This window comes from Euprymna scolopes, chromosome 42 (assembly GCF_053919585.1).
Source record: "Euprymna scolopes isolate OS-2025 chromosome 42, ASM5391958v1, whole genome shotgun sequence".
Lineage (NCBI taxonomy): Eukaryota > Metazoa > Mollusca > Cephalopoda > Sepiida > Sepiolidae > Euprymna > Euprymna scolopes.
Window position 1 is genome coordinate 50,914,613 of NC_136523.1, and position 7,379 is coordinate 50,921,991.

Below are 7,379 nucleotides of genomic sequence, written 5' to 3' on the forward strand. Positions count from 1 at the left end.
TTTCGAGTCCATAGGGAACACACTCACACACAAACACACATTTGGACACAAAACTTAAGAACACCGTCAGATGAATGAAGTACATTTGTTGAAATTCATTTTTACACAAATTCCTTTTATATAAGAGTAGATAGATAAATCACACACACACACACACACACACACACACACACACACACACACACACACACACACACACACACACACACACATATATATATATCATTAAATGCAATTAAATTATTTTCGATTTTTCGTATAATCTTTTACTTCAACACTTGAAGATGATTCGTGGACGAATCGAAAGCGCTCGTGACAGCAACAAACATGGAACTTTTATTAATATCTTTGATTTTGATACAAAAAAAAAAAAGAATCATAAAGCAAAGTGTCTCCGTTGCATTTAATAATATTTGATTGAATGAAAAAATGCTGCCTTAATATACCAATTTCATATATATACGAAGGTACATTGTGTGCCTGCCAGTGTTCGTAAATATATTTTCTATCGGAATGCAATCGATAAGTATCGACTGTCGGTTGGGCGGTCGGGTTTCGATCCTGGCTTGACGTAGTTGTCTGTCTAGCCGCACAAGATGAACTGTGTAACAGCGAAACAATACTGTATGTGTATGACGATATATATTTTTATATTTTGTCAGCAAGTCATTATATATATATATATTTGTCAGCAAGTCATTATATATATATATATTTGTCAGCAAGTCATTATATATATATATATATATATATATATATATATATATATATATATATATATATATATATATATATATATATATATATATATATATATATATATATATATATATATATATATATATATATATATATATATATATATATATATATATATATATATATATATATATATATATATATATATATATATATATATATATATATATAGCATTATGTACGGCATAATCACGTTGACACACCGGTACTCGTCAGATCACCGAAGTTAAGCAACGTTGAGCTTAGCCAGTACCAGATGGGTGACCATTTGGGAATTCTAGGCGCTGTATGTGCTTTCCACTTATCTTGAAATTTGTTTCCAGTCGTCCTGACACTCCGCTTTCTACTGGTATTTAACAATGTCGAATCAGGAGAAGTGTGGTTGGAGATTGCGCAACTCTTGCCACAAAAATTTCACGCGCAGGCACGCTTACAGTGGGTATTCAATGTCTGTCAAGAGTGAAGGAAGCCTTGTATATAAAATAAATAAATATTATATATAAATATATATATATAAATATAACATTTTAGTCATTCAATAAATTAAAAAATTCATGACGTTAAATGGTTAAATTTCAAATCAAAAGATTGTTTATTATTCTATGCAAGACAAAGAATACATTTGAAACATTATAAACCCTATCCTATAGGATTTCGATGTCTACCATCTCTTCAGATGAGAACATATTAGCAAATAATTATAATGGTTATATATATATATATATATATATATATATATATATATATATAATAGGGGCGAATAATCGCAAGAGACTAGATGAATTAATAAACAGATATTAAATAAAATAGATAAGATAAAACACCTCTTTTTGATTGTGTTTGTATTAAATCTTTAAAGATGAAAAAATAAAGAACAACTAAGAAGTTTTGATCCAATCTTGAATTGAAACTCAATAAGTCCTAATTAGTTTATTGTATTCGTATAAACTATTGATAATTCAATTTGCAAAATATGTGCAGTTATAAAAAAAATAATGTTTAACATAAATCTGTTTTTATTTCACCAGAGAGTGACCAAGGGAGATAACCTAATAATGGAGAAACGACGAAAAGAACTGACTAAAGTTCTGATATAAACTGAAATTCAAGAAACCATTGTGATTAGAAGCAATATTTATATGGGCGTTCTATGTGGGTAGTGTTGCAGCAAGTTGATTTTTCACATTAGATTTTATCTTCTGCCCATTCAGTGAAGCACGTAACGTAATGTCTTCATAGTTCAGGCATTAACGCCCCCCCCCCAAAAAAAAAAGAAAAGAAGTAAAACTGTAATTAAAACGTTTTGGTTTCGATTTTCGGTGGTGGTGCATGCGTCCTATTTTTTAAAACTTTTTAAATCATTACTATATATTGATTCCAATATTATACGATAATATATACGAAATCTGCATCAATCAAGATATATTTAAGAGTATTTTACGACCGAGAAACGCCGGGCGCTCGGCTAGTTATATACAAGTCTACAAGGAGATACTTGCCTTTTTCATTTAAAACTTAAATTCAAGTAATTATAACTACACAACCATTTAGGCCTGGCATATAAAATAAACATTAATTCTTTGATATGATAGGGGTGTGCTCGAAATGAATGTTTCTGTTTAGAGCACAACTGAAGCATGATACTTGACTTTTGTATTTTAAACTTTCATTCAAACCATTATACATAAAAGCAATTTTATAAAATACACAGTAGGTTCTATACAGTGCAATGTAAACTACCATATGTTGTGAACAAAGTCACGACAGGGTAGCATGTGAAGCTTACACCCAGTGCACCGCGGTGGGCCCCCGACTAGAGCAGACAATCGATTTGTATTGAAAAATGGGCAATTTCACCGATTTCGCTGACAATAAAAATATGGGTGTGTGAAACATTCGTTAATCATCATTCAATGCCGGACCTAGAATGTATATATATATATATATATATATATATATATATATATATATATATATATATATATATATATATATGGCGATTAAGCTACACTGAATATTCTGCGTTTCATCCACTATAAGATTCGTCAGGCGCATAAGCCAGACGACTCCTATAGTGGATGAAACGCAGAATATTCAGTGTAGCTTAATCGCCATATATATTTTATAAATTACTAACTAGCTCTACCTACGTCTTGAGCACTTTGAAGTAAATACTTAAAGTTTACGCATAAATCTATACTTTCGCATATTAATTTTATGTGAGTAAATGAAGTAGTTATATATATATATATATATATATATATATATATATATATATATATATAGTATTGGAAGTTTCCTTAAAACCTTTAGAACTATAAAAAAAATGGCCTTCGTTTAAACATTATTTTGTTAATAAGTCGATTAATCTCCCGTATCGCTGAATAGTTTTACTTATATAAGCAAACAACTGTACCCATGCTTTTCAAGGGATCACCATTTGTTTATCATGAAACACTGTTTCGGGAATTTAAAAACAAAACACTATATAAAATCATGGCTCCCTAGTAGTGCTGATCAAACATCACCTATATATATATATATATATATATATATATATATATATATATATATATATATATATATATATATATATACAGGTAGAAACAACAAGATTGCGGAGTTGTTTCTATTCACGATGTTTGGAGTTTTAAACTTCTTATAAGTAAAATAGTTTGGGTTTGTATTACTGTACGCATAGATTCGAAAAAGTTGTCAAAAAACAAATATATAACAAATAAATGTTATCAAAGGCAAGATAAGTTACTTTTCTACCAAACTGGATATATTTTTCGTGTTTTTATCCAATGTAACATGTTTATTCAGATCGAAAACCATACAGTGTTTACCGATGTATTGGAACATTCAAGATGGCGTCTGATTCTCTCTTTAACACGGTAAGTGTGGGAAAAGATGTTATAAATAAAAAACCGGATAAAATACTGTTAAAAACTCGCTCAATATATATTACCGTGACATAGATTGACATATATTCGGCGGGGTTTTTAATAGTATTTTGTATGTTTTTTTATTTATAACACCTTTTTCCAAACTTACGGTGTTAAAGAGGGTGTGAGATGCCATCTTGAATTTTCGAATACATCGGTAACCACTGTATGTTTTTCGAACTGAATAAATATGCTACATTGAATAAAAACAAAAAAAATGTATCCAGTTTGGTAGAAAAGTCTTGCCTTTGATAACATTTATTTGTTATATATTTGTTTTTTGAAAACTTTTTCGAATCTATGTGTACAGTAATACAAACCCAATAGTTTAATCCTACTGTTGGAGTTAAGTAATGTTTTTAATTGCCTTTTCTTCAATTCTAAAATTTGGCTGCATTTGGTCCTGGTAATTATATATATTATATATATATATATATATATATATATATATATATATATATATATATATATATATACACGTGTGTATGTGTATGTGTGTGCGTATACTAGGTTTATATAGGAGTACGTGTGCACGGACGTGATATGTTTTTGTATTTCGCTTCTAATTGATTGCTGTTGATCTAATTTCGAAAGGTGTAGACAACATAAGCGTTGGGTTGTGTGCTGAGGAGGCTTATGAGTTGTTTCTCCGTTAAATCGATATTGATTAACGATTTGGGTGAAATAAAAAATATTGTTTGCTTTATTCGTCTGTTATGGTGTTTGGAATGCTTTCGTCTTTGATTTTTCGTTTTTAATTTTTTTTTGCATAGCTTTAATTTTCACGGTTTTTTTTACGCGGTTTACTTTATGTGGGTTATGTTTTTTTTCTTATGTGGGTTGTGTTTTTTTTCTCTAATGTGGGTTATGTTTTTTTTCTTCTTTTTCACTTTTCCTCCATTTTCTTCAATAATTCGCCTTCTTTCTTTACTTTTTTGTTTTGTATATTTCTTCTATAACACCTGTTTCTTCTTCTCATCATCATCATCATCATCATCATCATCATCATCATCATCATCATCATCATCATCATCAGTATTATTGGCTCAGATGGAGCTTTCACACAAGTCAACAAACGATCTGATTGGAGACCTGTGGTGTTCTCTGGAAGCTGAGTGACAAATCTCCCCAAACGCTCAGCTCTCTTCACCTCCTTCGATAGCATTTACAAATAAATTTGTAGCATCGCAACAGCCTCTTACTATTGATTTCTCACTGGCAGTGGCCATTGGTTTATACTGGAATTTGAGTGGTACTAAGCCCCCCAAGATCCCAGTTCTCTTCGTGCTTGTTCAGCGGAGGTCTGGCCAGTGCTCCGTCCTCGGTCTTTACATCCTCCTTGACTCTTCTTGGCTCTTTGGTATCACTTTTCTATTGAGGGGAACGGTGATGAAACAATGGAGGGGATACATGATGGGGGTGTAGAACATGTAGTTCTGCAGCTTCAGTGTTCTTCATTCTCTGTAACGCTTCTTCGTTTTATTGTGTTATTTCCGCATTCAAGAGGTTTCCTCAATATTTCAGCCGTATCGTTAGGCGTTGTATTTTTCAGCTATTCCTCTGATTCCATTTTCTGCCATTCTTTTTTCCAAGTTATTCGGAATTTTTCCTAGTGCTCCTACTATTATCGGTACTATTTTGATTTTCTTCATCATCCAAATCCCTTTTAACTCTCTGGCTAGTTCTGTTTATTTGCTTCGTTTCACCTTTTCTTTCATACCCACCCTGTGGTCAGCTGGGATAGCAAAGTCTACGATTTGACAGGATTTCTCTTTCTTGTTAATCATTACGACATCTGGTCTTCTTGCTTAGATGGGTTTGTCCGTCTGTATGTCCATGTCCCATAGGATTTTGTGGTTCTCGTTTTCGAGTGCTGTTGCGGGTTTATGCTTGTACCATTTATCTGTACACTCAAAATGCAGCCGTTTGCATAATTTCCAATGCACTGCCCTCCCGACTTGGTCATGCCTGTTTTGTATTCCTTTTGGTCCAGTTTGCTGCGTTCACTTATATGTATATGGTTTATCGTTTCGTCTCTTTGTTCACAGAGTCTGCATTTGCTGTTTTCTTGTGTTTTATCGATTCTTGCTTTGATATGGTGGTTCTTATCGTGTTATTTTGTGCTGCAGTTATTAGAGATTCAGTTTCTCGGTTTATATGTCCTTTTCGCATCCATGTCCAGGTGTTTTCGTTATTCTCATCTTTTGTCATTCTTATGAATCTTCTGTGGAGTAGTTTCTCTTCCCATTTCTCTTTTCTCGTTTTGTCATTTGTCTCTCTGTTTTCTGTTTTGTTGGTTTTCTCCGTGTCTCTCGCTGCCATAATTATTCTTTTAGTGTTTTGCATTATGTATTTTTCTAGTTCTTTTTTGTGTCCTTCACACAGTCTTCTATAAAGATCATTCCTCTCTCGCCGTCTTTCCTTTTCCCATAGAGTCTGTCAATATCGTCCTTTGGGTGTAGTGCATTATGCATGATCATGAGTTTTCTGGTTTTCTGGTCGAGTTGTCTCAGTTCTTCTTTTGTCCATCCTATAAACGGTCCATAGTATCTCACTAGTGACACAGCCCATGTATTTATACCTTTTAGTAGGTTTCTACTCTATAATTTAGTTTCCAGGAGTTTTCTTGTTCTCCTGAGGTATTACTTTCCAATTTTCTCTTTCATTTCTGTCGCTCTGATGGTGTCCGCTTCCAGAATTCCCAGTTGTTTATAGTCGTCTTATTCTCCTAGTGCCCTCATTTCTGTTTGAGTGGGTAGTTCCATGCCTTCTGTCGTTTCCAGTTTTCCCTTTTTTATAACTAGTAGTGCGCACTTTTCCATTCCGAATTCCATTTGGATATCTTGGCTGAAGATCCTCGTAGTGTTAATTAGTGTCTCTAGCGCCTTTTCGGTCCTTGCAAAAAGTTTCAGATCGTCCATGTACATCAGGTGGTTCATTTTTTCCTCTGTATTTGGGATCTTGTATCCGGCTTGGCATTTTCTCAGAATACTATTCAAGGGCATCATGGCTATGATGAACAGTAATGGTGATAATGAGTCTCTTTGGAAGATGCCTCTTTGTATGTTAATTTCTGTTATGTGTTGTCCAGCTGCTGTCAGTTCCAGTCTCCATGTTTTCATTGCATTTTCTATTATCCATGCTTGGAGGATCTTGTCGTACGCTTTTTTTTTGTAGTCGATCCATGCCATGGCTAAATTTTTCCTCTTCCTTTTTACCCCCTTTAGGATCTTTTGATCAACATATAACAGATCATGTGTTCCTCTTTTCCCCTTTTGGCATTCTTTCTGTTCCTCGGGGATGAGTCCACAGTTATTCAGTGAGTAGTAGATTTGTTTCCTCAGTTGTGCTGTCAGTATCTTCCACATGGTGGGTAAGCACGTGATTGGCCCATGATTGCTGGGGACGGTTCCTTTCTCTGAGTCCTTCTGTAGTAGTGTGGATCTACCTTTTGTCATCCAGTCTGGCACGTTTGCTTCCTTTATACATCTTCTAAGGTTTTGAGCTAGCATTTCAAGTAATGTTGTGAATTTTTTGAACCAGTATGCATGTATCTCGTCGTGGCTTGGTGCTCTCCAGTTTTCCATTTTTCCTATAGTTTTCTTTAGGTTTTCCTTGCTGATTTCATTCACTGTTCTTTCTTCGGTTTGTTGCAACTCTTCTTTCATGTCT

At 33.4% G+C, this 7,379-nt stretch overlaps 1 pseudogene; it reads left to right on the forward strand.

Annotated features, from left to right (window-relative positions):
* The first annotated feature begins 935 nt into the window (after positions 1 to 935).
* On the forward strand, positions 936 to 1,052 carry LOC145267373 (5S ribosomal RNA; annotated as a pseudogene).
* Positions 1,053 to 7,379: the final 6,327 nt, after the last annotated feature.